Below are 12,100 nucleotides of genomic sequence, written 5' to 3'. Positions count from 1 at the left end.
GTATGTCTTAAAAGACGCAGAACCTCCTTTGTTTTCGTACGCGAGGCGTGGGACCCACGTGACCGATCGGCTCCGTTCCAAAAATACGAAGACAATGAACCATGAAACGGAGGCCACCCGAGCATAGAAATAGCAAGAAAGAAAAAAAAACAAAAAAAACCGCACGGAAAATTTAAAAAAACGCAAACGGGCAACGAAAAAGGGGGGTGCAACACGAGGACTTCCTAGGGGGTCACCGATCCTAGTACTACTCTCGCCCAAGCACGCTTAACTGTGGAGTTCTGATGGGATCCGGTGCATTAGTGCTGGTATTATCGCACCCGAAATACTATCCATGCTTATTGCTTTTATGTCTTAAAAGACGCAGAACCTCCTTTGTTTTCGTACGCGAGGCGTGGGACCCACGTGACCGATCAGCTCCGTTCCAAAAATACGAAAACCATTAACCATGAAGCGGTGGCCACCCGAGCATCGAAATAGCAAGAAAGAAAAAAAAACAAAAAAAACCGCACGTAAACACGAGGACTTCCCAGGGGGTCACCCATCCTAGTGCTACTCTCGCCCAAGCACGCTTAACTGCGGAGTTCTGATGGGATCCGGTGCATTAGTGCTGGTATGATCGCACCCGAAATACTATCAATGCTTATTGCTTTTATGTCTTAAAAGACGCAGAACCTCCTTTGTTTTCGTACGCGAGGCGTGGGACCCACGTGACCGATCGGCTCCGTTCCAAAAATACGAAAACCATCAACCATGAAGCGGAGGCCACCCGAGCATAGAAATAGCAAGAAAGAAAAAAAAAACCGCACGTAAAATCTAAAAAAACGCAAACGGACAACGAAAAAGGGGGGTGCAACACGAGGACTTCCCAGGGGGTCACCCATCCTAGTACTACTCTCGCCCAAGCACGCTTAACTGCGGAGTTCTGATGAGATCCGGTGCATTAGTGCTGGTATGATCGCACCCGAAATACTATCCATGCTTATTGCTTGTATGTCTTAAAAGACGCAGAACCTCATTTGTTTTCGTACGCGAGGCGTGGGACCCACGTGACCGATCGGCTCCGTTCCAAAAATACGAAGACCATGAACCATGAAACGGAGGCCACCCGAGTATAGAAATAGCAAGAAAGAAAAAAAACAAAAAAAACCGCACGTAAAATCTAAAAAAACGCAAACGGGCAACGAAAAAGGGGGGTGCAACACGAGGACTTCCCAGGGGGTCACCGATCCTAGTACTACTCTCGCCCAAGCACGCTTAACTGCGGAGTTCTGATGGGATCCGGTGCATTAGTGCTGGTATGATCGCACCCGAAATACTATCCATGCTTATTGCTTTTATGTCTTAAAAGACACAGAACCTCCTTTGTTTTCGTACGCGAGGCGTCGGACTCACGTGACCGATCGGCTCCGTTCCAAAAATACGAAAACCATCAACCATGAAGCGGTGGCCACCCGAGCATAGAAATAGCAAGAAAGAAAAAAAAACAAAAAAAAAACCGCACGTAAACACGAGGACTTCCCAGGGGGTCACCCATCCTAGTACTACACTCGCCCAAGTACGCTTAACTGCGGAGTTCTGATGGGATCCGGTGCATTAGTGCTGGTATGATCGCACCCGAAATACTATCCATGCTTATTGCTTTTATGTCTTAAAAGACGCAGAACCTCCTTTGTTTTCGTACGCGAGGCGTGGGACCCACGTGAACGATCGGCTCCGTTCCAAAAATACGAAAACCATCAACCATGAAGCGGAGGCCACCCGAGCATAGAAATAGCAAGAAAGAAAAAAAAACCGCACGTAAAATCTAAAAAAACGCAAACGGACAACGAAAAAGGGGGGGTGCAACACGAGGACTTCCCAGGGGATCACCCATCCTAGTACTACTCTCGCCCAAGCACGCTTAACTGCGGAGTTCTGATGGGATCCGGTGCATTAGTGCTGGTATGATCGCACCAGAAATACTATCCATGCTTATTGCTTGTATGTCTTAAAAGACGCAGAACCTCCTTTGTTTTTGTACGCGAGGCGTGGGACCCACGTGACCGATCGGCTCCGTTCCAAAAATACGAAAACCATCAACCATGAAGCGGTGGCCACCCGAGCATAGAAATAGCAAGAAAAAAAAAAAAAAAAAAAACCGCACGTAAAATCTAAAAAAACGCAAACGGGTAACGAAAAAGGGGGGTGCAACACGAGGACTTCCCAGGGGGTCACCCATCCTAGTACTACTCTCGCCCAAGCACGCTTAACTGCGGAGTTCTGATGGGATCCGGTGCATTAGTGCTGGTATGATCGCACCCGAAATACTATCCATGCTTATTGCTTTTATGTCTTAAAAGACGCAGAACCTCCTTTGTTTTCGTACGCGAGGCGTGGGACCCACGTGACCGATCGGCTCCGTTCCAAAAATACGAAAACCATCAACCATGAAGCGGAGGCCACCCGAGCATAGAAATAGCAAGAAAGAAAAAAAAACCGCACGTAAAATCTAAAAAAACGCAAACGGACAACGAAAAAGGGGGTGCAACACGAGGACTTCCCAGGGGGTCACCCATCCTAGTACTACTCTCGCCCAAGCGCGCTTAACTGCGGAGTTCTGATGGGATCCGGTGCATTAGTGCTGGTATGATCGCACCCGAAATACTATCTATGCTTATTGCTTGTATGTCTTAAAAAACGCAGAACCTCCTTTGTTTTCGTACGCGAGGCGTGGGACCCACGTGACCGATCGGCTCCGTTCCAAAAATACGAAGACAATGAACCATGAAACGGAGGCCACCCGAGCATAGAAATAGCAAGAAAGAAAAAAAAACAAAAAAAACCGCACGGAAAATTTAAAAAAACGCAAACGGGCAACGAAAAAGGGGGGTGCAACACGAGGACTTCCTAGGGGGTCACCGATCCTAGTACTACTCTCGCCCAAGCACGCTTAACTGTGGAGTTCTGATGGGATCCGGTGCATTAGTGCTGGTATTATCGCACCCGAAATACTATCCATGCTTATTGCTTTTATGTCTTAAAAGACGCAGAACCTCCTTTGTTTTCGTACGCGAGGCGTGGGACCCACGTGACCGATCAGCTCCGTTCCAAAAATACGAAAACCATTAACCATGAAGCGGTGGCCACCCGAGCATCGAAATAGCAAGAAAGAAAAAAAAACAAAAAAAAAACCGCACGTAAACACGAGGACTTCCCAGGGGGTCACCCATCCTAGTGCTACTCTCGCCCAAGCACGCTTAACTGCGGAGTTCTGATGGGATCCGGTGCATTAGTGCTGGTATGATCGCACCCGAAATACTATCAATGCTTATTGCTTTTATGTCTTAAAAGACGCAGAACCTCCTTTGTTTTCGTACGCGAGGCGTGGGACCCACGTGACCGATCGGCTCCGTTCCAAAAATACGAAAACCATCAACCATGAAGCGGAGGCCACCCGAGCATAGAAATAGCAAGAAAGAAAAAAAAACCGCACGTAAAATCTAAAAAAACGCAAACGGACAACGAAAAAGGGGGGTGCAACACGAGGACTTCCCAGGGGGTCACCCATCCTAGTACTACTCTCGCCCAAGCACGCTTAACTGCGGAGTTCTGATGAGATCCGGTGCATTAGTGCTGGTATGATCGCACCCGAAATACTATCCATGCTTATTGCTTGTATGTCTTAAAAGACGCAGAACCTCATTTGTTTTCGTACGCGAGGCGTGGGACCCACGTGACCGATCGGCTCCGTTCCAAAAATACGAAGACCATGAACCATGAAACGGAGGCCACCCGAGTATAGAAATAGCAAGAAAGAAAAAAAACAAAAAAAACCGCACGTAAAATCTAAAAAAACGCAAACGGGCAACGAAAAAGGGGGGTGCAACACGAGGACTTCCCAGGGGGTCACCGATCCTAGTACTACTCTCGCCCAAGCACGCTTAACTGCGGAGTTCTGATGGGATCCGGTGCATTAGTGCTGGTATGATCGCACCCGAAATACTATCCATGCTTATTGCTTTTATGTCTTAAAAGACACAGAACCTCCTTTGTTTTCGTACGCGAGGCGTCGGACTCACGTGACCGATCGGCTCCGTTCCAAAAATACGAAAACCATCAACCATGAAGCGGTGGCCACCCGAGCATAGAAATAGCAAGAAAGAAAAAAAAACAAAAAAAAAAAACGCACGTAAACACGAGGACTTCCCAGGGGGTCACCCATCCTAGTACTACACTCGCCCAAGTACGCTTAACTGCGGAGTTCTGATGGGATCCGGTGCATTAGTGCTGGTATGATCGCACCCGAAATACTATCCATGCTTATTGCTTTTATGTCTTAAAAGACGCAGAACCTCCTTTGTTTTCGTACGCGAGGCGTGGGACCCACGTGAACGATCGGCTCCGTTCCAAAAATACGAAAACCATCAACCATGAAGCGGAGGCCACCCGAGCATAGAAATAGCAAGAAAGAAAAAAAAAACCGCACGTAAAATCTAAAAAAACGCAAACGGACAACGAAAAAGGGGGGGTGCAACACGAGGACTTCCCAGGGGATCACCCATCCTAGTACTACTCTCGCCCAAGCACGCTTAACTGCGGAGTTCTGATGGGATCCGGTGCATTAGTGCTGGTATGATCGCACCAGAAATACTATCCATGCTTATTGCTTGTATGTCTTAAAAGACGCAGAACCTCCTTTGTTTTTGTACGCGAGGCGTGGGACCCACGTGACCGATCGGCTCCGTTCCAAAAATACGAAGACCATGAACCATGAAACGGAGGCCACCCGAGCATAGAAATAGCAAGAAAGAAAAAAAAAACAAAAAAAAAACTGCACGGAAAATTTAAAAAAACGCAAACGGGCAACGAAAAAGGGCGGTGCAACACGAGGACTTCCCAGGGGGTCACCGATCCTAGTACTACTCTCGCCCAAGCACGCTTAACTGCGGAGTTCTGATGGGATCCGGTGCATTAGTGCTGGTATTATCGCACCCGAAATACTATCCATGCTTATTGCTTTTATGTCTTAAAAGACGCAGAACTTCCTTTGTTTTCGTACGCGAGGCGTGGGACCCACGTGACCGATCAGCTCCGTTCCAAAAATACGAAAACCATTAACCATGAAGTGGTGGCCACCCGAGCATCGAAATAGCAAGAAAGAAAAAAAAACAAAAAAAAAATTGCACGTAAACACGAGGACTTCCCAGGGGGTCACCCATCCTAGTACTACTCTCGCCCAAGCACACTTAACTGCGGAGTTCTGATGGGATCCGGTGCATTAGTGCTGGTATGATCGCACCCGAAATACTATCCATGCTTATTGCTTTTATGTCTTAAAAGACGCAGAACCTCCTTTGTTTTCGTACGCGAGGCGTGGGACCCACGTGACCGATCGGCTCCGTTCCAAAAATACGAAAACCATCAACCATGAAGCGGAGGCCACCCGAGCATAGAAATAGCAAGAAAGAAAAAAAAACAAAAAAAATCGCACGTAAAATCTAAAAAAACGCAAACGGACAACGAAAAAGGGGGGTGCAACACGAGGACTTCGCAGGGGGTCACCTATCCTAGTACTACTCTCGCCCAAGCACGCTTAACTGCAGAGTTCTGATGAGATCCGGTGCATTAGTGCTGATATGATCGCACCCGAAATACTATCCATGCTTATTGCTTGTATGTCTTAAAAGACGCAGAACCTCCTTCGCGAGGCGTGGGACCCACGTGACCGATCGGCTCCGTTCCAAAAATACGAAGACCATGAACCATGAAACGGAGGCCACCCGAGCATAGAAATAGCAAGAAAGAAAAAAAACAAAAAAAAACCGCACGTAAAATCTAAAAAAACGCAAACGGGCAACGAAAAAGGGGGGTGCAACACGAGGACTTCCCAGGGGGTCACCGATCCTAGTACTACTCTCGCCCAAGCACGCTTAACTGCGGAGTTCTGATGGGATCCGGTGCATTAGTGCTGGTATGATCGCACCCGAAATACTATCCATGCTTATTGCTTTTATGTCTTAAAAGACACAGAACCTCCTTTGTTTTCGTACGCGAGGCGTGGGACCCACGTGACCGATCAGCTCCGTTCCAAAAATACGAAAACCATTAACCATGAAGCGGTGGCCACCCGAGCATCGAAATAGCAAGAAAGAAAAAAAAACAAAAAAAAAACCGCACGTAAACACGAGGACTTCCCAGGGGTCACCCATCCTAGTGCTACTCTCGCCGAAGCACGCTTAACTGCGGAGTTCTGATGGGATCCGGTGCATTAGTGCTGGTATGATCGCACCCGAAATACTATCCATGCTTATTGCTTTTATGTCTTAAAAGACGCAGAACGTCCTTTGTTTTCGTACGCGAGGCGTGGGACCCACGTGACCGATCGGCTCCGTTCCAAAAATACGAAAACCATCAACCATGAAGCGGAGGCCACCCGAGCATAGAAATAGCAAGAAAGAAAAAAAACCGCACGTAAAATCTAAAAAAAACGCAAACGGAAAACGAAAAAGGGGGGTGCAACACGAGGACTTCCTAGGGGGTCACCCATCCTAGTACTACTCTCGCCCAAGCACGCTTAACTGCGGAGTTCTGATGAGATCCGGTGCATTAGTGCTGGTATGATCGCACCCAAAATACTATCCATGCTTATTGCTTGTATGTCTTAAAAGACGCAGAACCTCCTTTGTTTTCGTACGCGAGGCGTGGGACCCACGTGACCGATCGGCTCCGTTCCAAAAATACGAAGACCATGAACCATGAAACGGAGGCCACCCGAGCATAGAAATAGCAAAAAAGAAAAAAAACAAAAAAAAACCGCACGTAAAATCTAAAAAAACGCAAACGGGCAACGAAAAAGGGGGGTGCAACACGAGGACTTCCCAGGGGTCACCGATCCTAGTACTACTCTCGCCCAAGCACGCTTAACTGTGGAGTTCTGATGGGATCCGGTGCATTAGTGCTGGTATGATCGCACCCGAAATACTATCCATGCTTATTGCTTTTATGTCTTAAAAGACACAGAACCTCCTTTGTTTTGGTACGCGAGGCGTCGGACTCACGTGACCGATCGGCTCCGTTCCAAAAATACGAAAACCATCAACCATGAAGCGGTGGCCACCCGAGCATAGAAATAGCAAGAAAGAAAAAAAAACAAAAAAAAAACCGCACGTAAACACGAGGACTTCCCAGGGGGTCACCCATCCTAGTACTACTCTCGCCCAAGTACGCTTAACTGCGGAGTTCTGATGGGATCCGGTGCATTAGTGCTGGTATGATCGCACCCGAAATACTATCCATGCTTATTGCTTTTATGTCTTAAAAGACGCAGAACGTCCTTTGTTTTCGTACGCGAGGCGTGGGACCCACGTGACCGATCGGCTCCGTTCCAAAAATACAAAAACCATCAACCATGAAGCGGAGGCCACCCGAGCATAGAAATAGCAAGAAATAAAAAAAACCGCACGTAAAATCTAAAAAAAACGCAAACGGACAACGAAAAAGGGGGGTGCAACACGAGGACTTCCCAGGGGGTCACCCATCCTAGTACTACTCTCGCCCAAGACGCTTAACTGCGGAGTTCTGATGAGATCCGGTGCATTAGTGCTGGTATGATCGCACCCAAAATACTATCCATGCTTATTGCTTGTATGTCTTAAAAGACGCAGAACCTCCTTTGTTTTCGTACGCGAGGCGTGGGACCCACGTGACCGATCGGCTCCGTTCCAAAAATACGAAGACCATGAACCATGAAACGGAGGCCACCCGAGCATAGAAATAGCAAGAAAGAAAAAAAACAAAAAAAAACCGCACGTAAAATCTAAAAAAACGCAAACGGGCAACGAAAAAGGGGGGTGCAACACGAGGACTTCCCAGGGGTCACCGATCCTAGTACTACTCTCGCCCAAGCACGCTTAACTGCGGAGTTCTGATGGGATCCGGTGCATTAGTGCTGGTATGATCGCACCAGAAATACTATCCATGCTTATTGCTTGTATGTCTTAAAAGACGCAGAACCTCCTTTGTTTTTGTACGCGAGGCGTGGGACCCACGTGACCGATCGGCTCCGTTCCAAAAATACGAAGACCATGAACCATGAAACGGAGGCCACCCGAGCATAGAAATAGCAAGAAAGAAAAAAAAACAAAAAAAAAACTGCACGGAAAATTTAAAAAAACGCAAACGGGCAACGAAAAAGGGCGGTGCAACACGAGGACTTCCCAGGGGGTCACCGATCCTAGTACTACTCTCGCCCAAGCACGCTTAACTGCGGAGTTCTGATGGGATCCGGTGCATTAGTGCTGGTATTATCGCACCCGAAATACTATCCATGCTTATTGCTTTTATGTCTTAAAAGACGCAGAACTTCCTTTGTTTTCGTACGCGAGGCGTGGGACCCACGTGACCGATCAGCTCCGTTCCAAAAATAGAAAACCATTAACCATGAAGTGGTGGCCACCCGAGCATCGAAATAGCAAGAAAGAAAAAAAAACAAAAAAAAAACTGCACGTAAACACGAGGACTTCCCAGGGGGTCACCCATCCTAGTACTACTCTCGCCCAAGCACGCTTAACTGCGGAGTTCTGATGGGATCCGGTGCATTAGTGCTGGTATGATCGCACCCGAAATACTATCCATGCTTATTGCTTTTATGTTTTAAAAGACGCAGAACCTCCTTTGTTTTCGTACGCGAGGCGTGGGACCCACGTGACCGATCGGCTCCGTTCCAAAAATACGAAAACCATCAACCATGAAGCGGAGGCCACCCGAGCATAGAAATAGCAAGAAAGAAAAAAAAACAAAAAAAACCGCACGTAAAATCTAAAAAAACGCAAACGGACAACGAAAAAGGGGGGTGCAACACGAGGACTTCGCAGGGGGTCACCTATCCTAGTACTACTCTCGCCCAAGCACGCTTAACTGCAGAGTTCTGATGAGATCCGGTGCATTAGTGCTGATATGATCGCACCCGAAATACTATCCATGCTTATTGCTTGTATGTCTTAAAAGACGCAGAACCTCCTTCGCGAGGCGTGGGACCCACGTGACCGATCGGCTCCGTTCCAAAAATACGAAGACCATGAACCATGAAACGGAGGCCACCCGAGCATAGAAATAGCAAGAAAGAAAAAAAACAAAAAAAAACCGCACGTAAAATCTAAAAAAACTCAAACGGGCAACGAAAAAGGGGGGTGCAACACGAGGACTTCCCAGGGGGTCACCGATCCTAGTACTACTCTCGCCCAAGCACGCTTAACTGCGGAGTTCTGATGGGATCCGGTGCATTAGTGCTGGTATGATCGCACCCGAAATACTATCCATGCTTATTGCTTTTATGTCTTAAAAGACACAGAACCTCCTTTGTTTTCGTACGCGAGGCGTGGGACCCACGTGACCGATCAGCTCCGTTCCAAAAATACGAAAACCATTAACCATGAAGCGGTGGCCACCCGAGCATCGAAATAGCAAGAAAGAAAAAAAAACAAAAAAAAAACCGCACGTAAACACGAGGACTTCCCAGGGGTCACCCATCCTAGTGCTACTCTCGCCGAAGCACGCTTAACTGCGGAGTTCTGATGGGATCCGGTGCATTAGTGCTGGTATGATCGCACCCGAAATACTATCCATGCTTATTGCTTTTATGTCTTAAAAGACGCAGAACGTCCTTTGTTTTCGTACGCGAGGCGTGGGACCCACGTGACCGATCGGCTCCGTTCCAAAAATACGAAAACCATCAACCATGAAGCGGAGGCCACCCGAGCATAGAAATAGCAAGAAAGAAAAAAAACCGCACGTAAAATCTAAAAAAAACGCAAACGGACAACGAAAAAGGGGGGTGCAACACGAGGACTTCCCAGGGGGTCACCCATCCTAGTACTACTCTCGCCCAAGCACGCTTAACTGCGGAGTTCTGATGAGATCCGGTGCATTAGTGCTGGTATGATCGCACCCAAAATACTATCCATGCTTATTGCTTGTATGTCTTAAAAGACGCAGAACCTCCTTTGTTTTCGTACGCGAGGCGTGGGACCCACGTGACCGATCGGCTCCGTTCCAAAAATACGAAGACCATGAACCATGAAACGGAGGCCACCCGAGCATAGAAATAGCAAGAAAGAAAAAAAACAAAAAAAAACCGCACGTAAAATCTAAAAAAACGCAAACGGGCAACGAAAAAGGGGGGTGCAACACGAGGACTTCCCAGGGGTCACCGATCCTAGTACTACTCTCGCCCAAGCACGCTTCACTGCGGAGTTCGGATGGGATCCGGTGCATTAGTGCTGGTATGATCGCACCCGAAATACTATCCATGCTTATTGCTTTTATGTCTTAAAAGACACAGAACCTCCTTTGTTTTGGTACGCGAGGCGTCGGACTCACGTGACCGATCGGCTCCGTTCCAAAAATACGAAAACCATCAACCATGAAGCGGTGGCCACCCGAGCATAGAAATAGCAAGAAAGAAAAAAAAACAAAAAAAAAACCGCACGTAAACACGAGGACTTCCCAGGGGGTCACCCATCCTAGTACTACTCTCGCCCAAGTACGCTTAACTGCGGAGTTCTGATGGGATCCGGTGCATTAGTGCTGGTATGATCGCACCCGAAATACTATCCATGCTTATTGCTTTTATGTCTTAAAAGACGCAGAACCTCCTTTGTTTTCGTACGCGAGGCGTGGGACCCACGTGAACGATCGGCTCCGTTCCAAAAATACAAAAACCATCAACCATGAAGCGGAGGCCACCCGAGCATAGAAATAGCAAGAAGGAAAAAAAAAACCGCACGTAAAATCTAAAAAAACGCAAACGGACAACGAAAAAGGGGGGTGCAACACGAGGACTTCCCAGGGGATCACCCATCCTAGTACTACTCTCGCCCAAGCACGCTTAACTGCGGAGTTCTGATGGGATCCGGTGCATTAGTGCTGGTATGATCGCACCAGAAATACTATCCATGCTTATTGCTTGTATGTCTTAAAAGACGCAGAACCTCCTTTGTTTTTGTACGCGAGGCGTGGGACCCACGTGACCGATCGGCTCCGTTCCAAAAATACGAAGACCATGAACCATGAAACGGAGGCCACCCGAGCATAGAAATAGCAAGAAAGAAAAAAAAACAAAAAAAAAACTGCACGGAAAATTTAAAAAAACGCAAACGGGCAACGAAAAAAGGGGGTGCAACACGAGGACTTCCCAGGGGGTCACCGATCCTAGTACTACTCTCGCCCAAGCACGCTTAACTGCGGAGTTCTGATGGGATCCGGTGCATTAGTGCTGGTATTATCGCACCCGAAATACTATCCATACTTATTGCTTTTATGTCTTAAAAGACGCAGAACCTCCTTTGTTTTCGTACGCGAGGCGTGGGACCCACGTGACCGATCAGCTCCGTTCCAAAAATACGAAAACCATTAACCATGAAGCGGTGGCCACCCGAGCATCGAAATAGCAAGAAAGAAAAAAAAAACAAAAAAAAACCGCACGTAAACACGAGGACTTCCCAGGGGGTCACCCATCCTAGTGCTACTCTCGCCCAAGCACGCTTAACTGCGGAGTTCTGATGGGATCCGGTGCATTAGTGCTGGTATGATCGCACCCGAAATACTATCCATGCTTATTGCTTTTATGTCTTAAAAGACGCAGAACCTCCTTTGTTTTCGTACGCGAGGCGTGGGACCCACGTGACCGATCGGCTCCGTTCCAAAAATACGAAAACCATCAACCATGAAGCGGAGGCCACCCGAGCATAGAAATAGCAAGAAAGAAAAAAAAACCGCACGTAAAATCTAAAAAAACGCAAACGGACAACGAAAAAGGGGGGTGCAACACGAGGACTTCCCAGGGGGTCACACATCCTAGTACTACTCTCGCCCAAGCACGCTTAACTGCGGAGTTCTGATGAGATCCGGTGCATTAGTGCTGGTATGATCGCACCCGAAATACTATCCATGCTTATTGCTTGTATGTCTTAAAAGACGCAGAACCTCATTTGTTTTCGTACGCGAGGCGTGGGACCCACGTGACCGATCGGCTCCGTTCCAAAAATACGAAGACCATGAACCATGAAACGGAGGCCACCCGAGTATAGAAATAGCAAGAAAGAAAAAAAAACAAAAAAAA

The 12,100-nt window shown here is 47.6% G+C and overlaps 34 non-coding genes and 2 pseudogenes across 34 annotated transcripts; all 36 read right to left on the bottom strand.

The window, feature by feature from the left end:
- Positions 1-203: 203 nt before the first annotated feature.
- Positions 204-322, bottom strand: LOC145149854 (5S ribosomal RNA). The gene has a single exon (XR_013730695.1). It is a non-coding gene; the product is annotated as a 5S ribosomal RNA (ribosomal RNA).
- Positions 323-507: 185 nt separating this feature from the next.
- Positions 508-627, bottom strand: LOC145150976 (5S ribosomal RNA). The gene has a single exon (XR_013731777.1). It is a non-coding gene; the product is annotated as a 5S ribosomal RNA (ribosomal RNA).
- A 220-nt stretch (positions 628-847) lies between these two features.
- LOC145154330 (5S ribosomal RNA) lies at positions 848-966 on the bottom strand. The gene has a single exon (XR_013734806.1). It is a non-coding gene; the product is annotated as a 5S ribosomal RNA (ribosomal RNA).
- Positions 967-1,193: 227 nt separating this feature from the next.
- LOC145145707 (5S ribosomal RNA) lies at positions 1,194-1,312 on the bottom strand. Its single transcript, XR_013726666.1, has one exon. It is a non-coding gene; the product is annotated as a 5S ribosomal RNA (ribosomal RNA).
- Positions 1,313-1,499: 187 nt separating this feature from the next.
- LOC145150946 (5S ribosomal RNA) lies at positions 1,500-1,619 on the bottom strand. Its single transcript, XR_013731750.1, has one exon. It is a non-coding gene; the product is annotated as a 5S ribosomal RNA (ribosomal RNA).
- Positions 1,620-1,839: 220 nt separating this feature from the next.
- Positions 1,840-1,958, bottom strand: LOC145144423 (5S ribosomal RNA). The gene has a single exon (XR_013725431.1). It is a non-coding gene; the product is annotated as a 5S ribosomal RNA (ribosomal RNA).
- Positions 1,959-2,184: 226 nt separating this feature from the next.
- LOC145154923 (5S ribosomal RNA) lies at positions 2,185-2,303 on the bottom strand. Its single transcript, XR_013735391.1, has one exon. It is a non-coding gene; the product is annotated as a 5S ribosomal RNA (ribosomal RNA).
- Positions 2,304-2,521: 218 nt separating this feature from the next.
- Positions 2,522-2,640, bottom strand: LOC145135611 (5S ribosomal RNA). Its single transcript, XR_013719927.1, has one exon. It is a non-coding gene; the product is annotated as a 5S ribosomal RNA (ribosomal RNA).
- Positions 2,641-2,868: 228 nt separating this feature from the next.
- Positions 2,869-2,987, bottom strand: LOC145149853 (5S ribosomal RNA). The gene has a single exon (XR_013730694.1). It is a non-coding gene; the product is annotated as a 5S ribosomal RNA (ribosomal RNA).
- Positions 2,988-3,174: 187 nt separating this feature from the next.
- Positions 3,175-3,294, bottom strand: LOC145150974 (5S ribosomal RNA). The gene has a single exon (XR_013731775.1). It is a non-coding gene; the product is annotated as a 5S ribosomal RNA (ribosomal RNA).
- A 219-nt stretch (positions 3,295-3,513) lies between these two features.
- Positions 3,514-3,632, bottom strand: LOC145154329 (5S ribosomal RNA). Its single transcript, XR_013734805.1, has one exon. It is a non-coding gene; the product is annotated as a 5S ribosomal RNA (ribosomal RNA).
- A 227-nt stretch (positions 3,633-3,859) lies between these two features.
- LOC145145706 (5S ribosomal RNA) lies at positions 3,860-3,978 on the bottom strand. Its single transcript, XR_013726665.1, has one exon. It is a non-coding gene; the product is annotated as a 5S ribosomal RNA (ribosomal RNA).
- Positions 3,979-4,166: 188 nt separating this feature from the next.
- On the bottom strand, positions 4,167-4,286 carry LOC145150945 (5S ribosomal RNA). The gene has a single exon (XR_013731749.1). It is a non-coding gene; the product is annotated as a 5S ribosomal RNA (ribosomal RNA).
- Positions 4,287-4,507: 221 nt separating this feature from the next.
- On the bottom strand, positions 4,508-4,626 carry LOC145144422 (5S ribosomal RNA). The gene has a single exon (XR_013725430.1). It is a non-coding gene; the product is annotated as a 5S ribosomal RNA (ribosomal RNA).
- A 231-nt stretch (positions 4,627-4,857) lies between these two features.
- Positions 4,858-4,976, bottom strand: LOC145149329 (5S ribosomal RNA). Its single transcript, XR_013730180.1, has one exon. It is a non-coding gene; the product is annotated as a 5S ribosomal RNA (ribosomal RNA).
- A 187-nt stretch (positions 4,977-5,163) lies between these two features.
- On the bottom strand, positions 5,164-5,283 carry LOC145150326 (5S ribosomal RNA). Its single transcript, XR_013731145.1, has one exon. It is a non-coding gene; the product is annotated as a 5S ribosomal RNA (ribosomal RNA).
- A 228-nt stretch (positions 5,284-5,511) lies between these two features.
- LOC145149678 (5S ribosomal RNA) lies at positions 5,512-5,630 on the bottom strand. The gene has a single exon (XR_013730529.1). It is a non-coding gene; the product is annotated as a 5S ribosomal RNA (ribosomal RNA).
- A 218-nt stretch (positions 5,631-5,848) lies between these two features.
- On the bottom strand, positions 5,849-5,967 carry LOC145145704 (5S ribosomal RNA). Its single transcript, XR_013726664.1, has one exon. It is a non-coding gene; the product is annotated as a 5S ribosomal RNA (ribosomal RNA).
- Positions 5,968-6,154: 187 nt separating this feature from the next.
- On the bottom strand, positions 6,155-6,273 carry LOC145151389 (5S ribosomal RNA; annotated as a pseudogene).
- Positions 6,274-6,492: 219 nt separating this feature from the next.
- On the bottom strand, positions 6,493-6,611 carry LOC145139527 (5S ribosomal RNA). The gene has a single exon (XR_013721933.1). It is a non-coding gene; the product is annotated as a 5S ribosomal RNA (ribosomal RNA).
- Positions 6,612-6,839: 228 nt separating this feature from the next.
- On the bottom strand, positions 6,840-6,957 carry LOC145149476 (5S ribosomal RNA). The gene has a single exon (XR_013730341.1). It is a non-coding gene; the product is annotated as a 5S ribosomal RNA (ribosomal RNA).
- Positions 6,958-7,144: 187 nt separating this feature from the next.
- Positions 7,145-7,264, bottom strand: LOC145150757 (5S ribosomal RNA). The gene has a single exon (XR_013731566.1). It is a non-coding gene; the product is annotated as a 5S ribosomal RNA (ribosomal RNA).
- A 219-nt stretch (positions 7,265-7,483) lies between these two features.
- Positions 7,484-7,601, bottom strand: LOC145149284 (5S ribosomal RNA). Its single transcript, XR_013730134.1, has one exon. It is a non-coding gene; the product is annotated as a 5S ribosomal RNA (ribosomal RNA).
- A 228-nt stretch (positions 7,602-7,829) lies between these two features.
- On the bottom strand, positions 7,830-7,947 carry LOC145149316 (5S ribosomal RNA). The gene has a single exon (XR_013730165.1). It is a non-coding gene; the product is annotated as a 5S ribosomal RNA (ribosomal RNA).
- Positions 7,948-8,177: 230 nt separating this feature from the next.
- LOC145149328 (5S ribosomal RNA) lies at positions 8,178-8,296 on the bottom strand. Its single transcript, XR_013730178.1, has one exon. It is a non-coding gene; the product is annotated as a 5S ribosomal RNA (ribosomal RNA).
- Positions 8,297-8,482: 186 nt separating this feature from the next.
- Positions 8,483-8,602, bottom strand: LOC145149897 (5S ribosomal RNA). The gene has a single exon (XR_013730735.1). It is a non-coding gene; the product is annotated as a 5S ribosomal RNA (ribosomal RNA).
- Positions 8,603-8,830: 228 nt separating this feature from the next.
- Positions 8,831-8,949, bottom strand: LOC145149677 (5S ribosomal RNA). The gene has a single exon (XR_013730528.1). It is a non-coding gene; the product is annotated as a 5S ribosomal RNA (ribosomal RNA).
- Positions 8,950-9,167: 218 nt separating this feature from the next.
- On the bottom strand, positions 9,168-9,286 carry LOC145145702 (5S ribosomal RNA). Its single transcript, XR_013726662.1, has one exon. It is a non-coding gene; the product is annotated as a 5S ribosomal RNA (ribosomal RNA).
- A 187-nt stretch (positions 9,287-9,473) lies between these two features.
- LOC145151388 (5S ribosomal RNA) lies at positions 9,474-9,592 on the bottom strand (annotated as a pseudogene).
- Positions 9,593-9,811: 219 nt separating this feature from the next.
- On the bottom strand, positions 9,812-9,930 carry LOC145154326 (5S ribosomal RNA). Its single transcript, XR_013734803.1, has one exon. It is a non-coding gene; the product is annotated as a 5S ribosomal RNA (ribosomal RNA).
- A 228-nt stretch (positions 9,931-10,158) lies between these two features.
- On the bottom strand, positions 10,159-10,276 carry LOC145148969 (5S ribosomal RNA). The gene has a single exon (XR_013729831.1). It is a non-coding gene; the product is annotated as a 5S ribosomal RNA (ribosomal RNA).
- Positions 10,277-10,463: 187 nt separating this feature from the next.
- On the bottom strand, positions 10,464-10,583 carry LOC145150756 (5S ribosomal RNA). Its single transcript, XR_013731565.1, has one exon. It is a non-coding gene; the product is annotated as a 5S ribosomal RNA (ribosomal RNA).
- Positions 10,584-10,803: 220 nt separating this feature from the next.
- LOC145144421 (5S ribosomal RNA) lies at positions 10,804-10,922 on the bottom strand. Its single transcript, XR_013725429.1, has one exon. It is a non-coding gene; the product is annotated as a 5S ribosomal RNA (ribosomal RNA).
- Positions 10,923-11,152: 230 nt separating this feature from the next.
- On the bottom strand, positions 11,153-11,271 carry LOC145147394 (5S ribosomal RNA). Its single transcript, XR_013728300.1, has one exon. It is a non-coding gene; the product is annotated as a 5S ribosomal RNA (ribosomal RNA).
- Positions 11,272-11,458: 187 nt separating this feature from the next.
- LOC145150973 (5S ribosomal RNA) lies at positions 11,459-11,578 on the bottom strand. Its single transcript, XR_013731774.1, has one exon. It is a non-coding gene; the product is annotated as a 5S ribosomal RNA (ribosomal RNA).
- A 219-nt stretch (positions 11,579-11,797) lies between these two features.
- Positions 11,798-11,916, bottom strand: LOC145146423 (5S ribosomal RNA). Its single transcript, XR_013727369.1, has one exon. It is a non-coding gene; the product is annotated as a 5S ribosomal RNA (ribosomal RNA).
- Between the last annotated feature and the right edge of the window lie 184 nt (positions 11,917-12,100).

Source organism: Lactuca virosa, chromosome 1, assembly GCF_052849685.1.
Source record: "Lactuca virosa cultivar CGN04683 chromosome 1, Lactuca_virosa_CGN04683_v6, whole genome shotgun sequence".
NCBI classification, from domain to species: Eukaryota; Viridiplantae; Streptophyta; class Magnoliopsida; order Asterales; family Asteraceae; genus Lactuca; species Lactuca virosa.
Note: the sequence above shows the minus strand (reverse complement) of the source record. Positions and strands in the feature narration are given on the sequence as shown.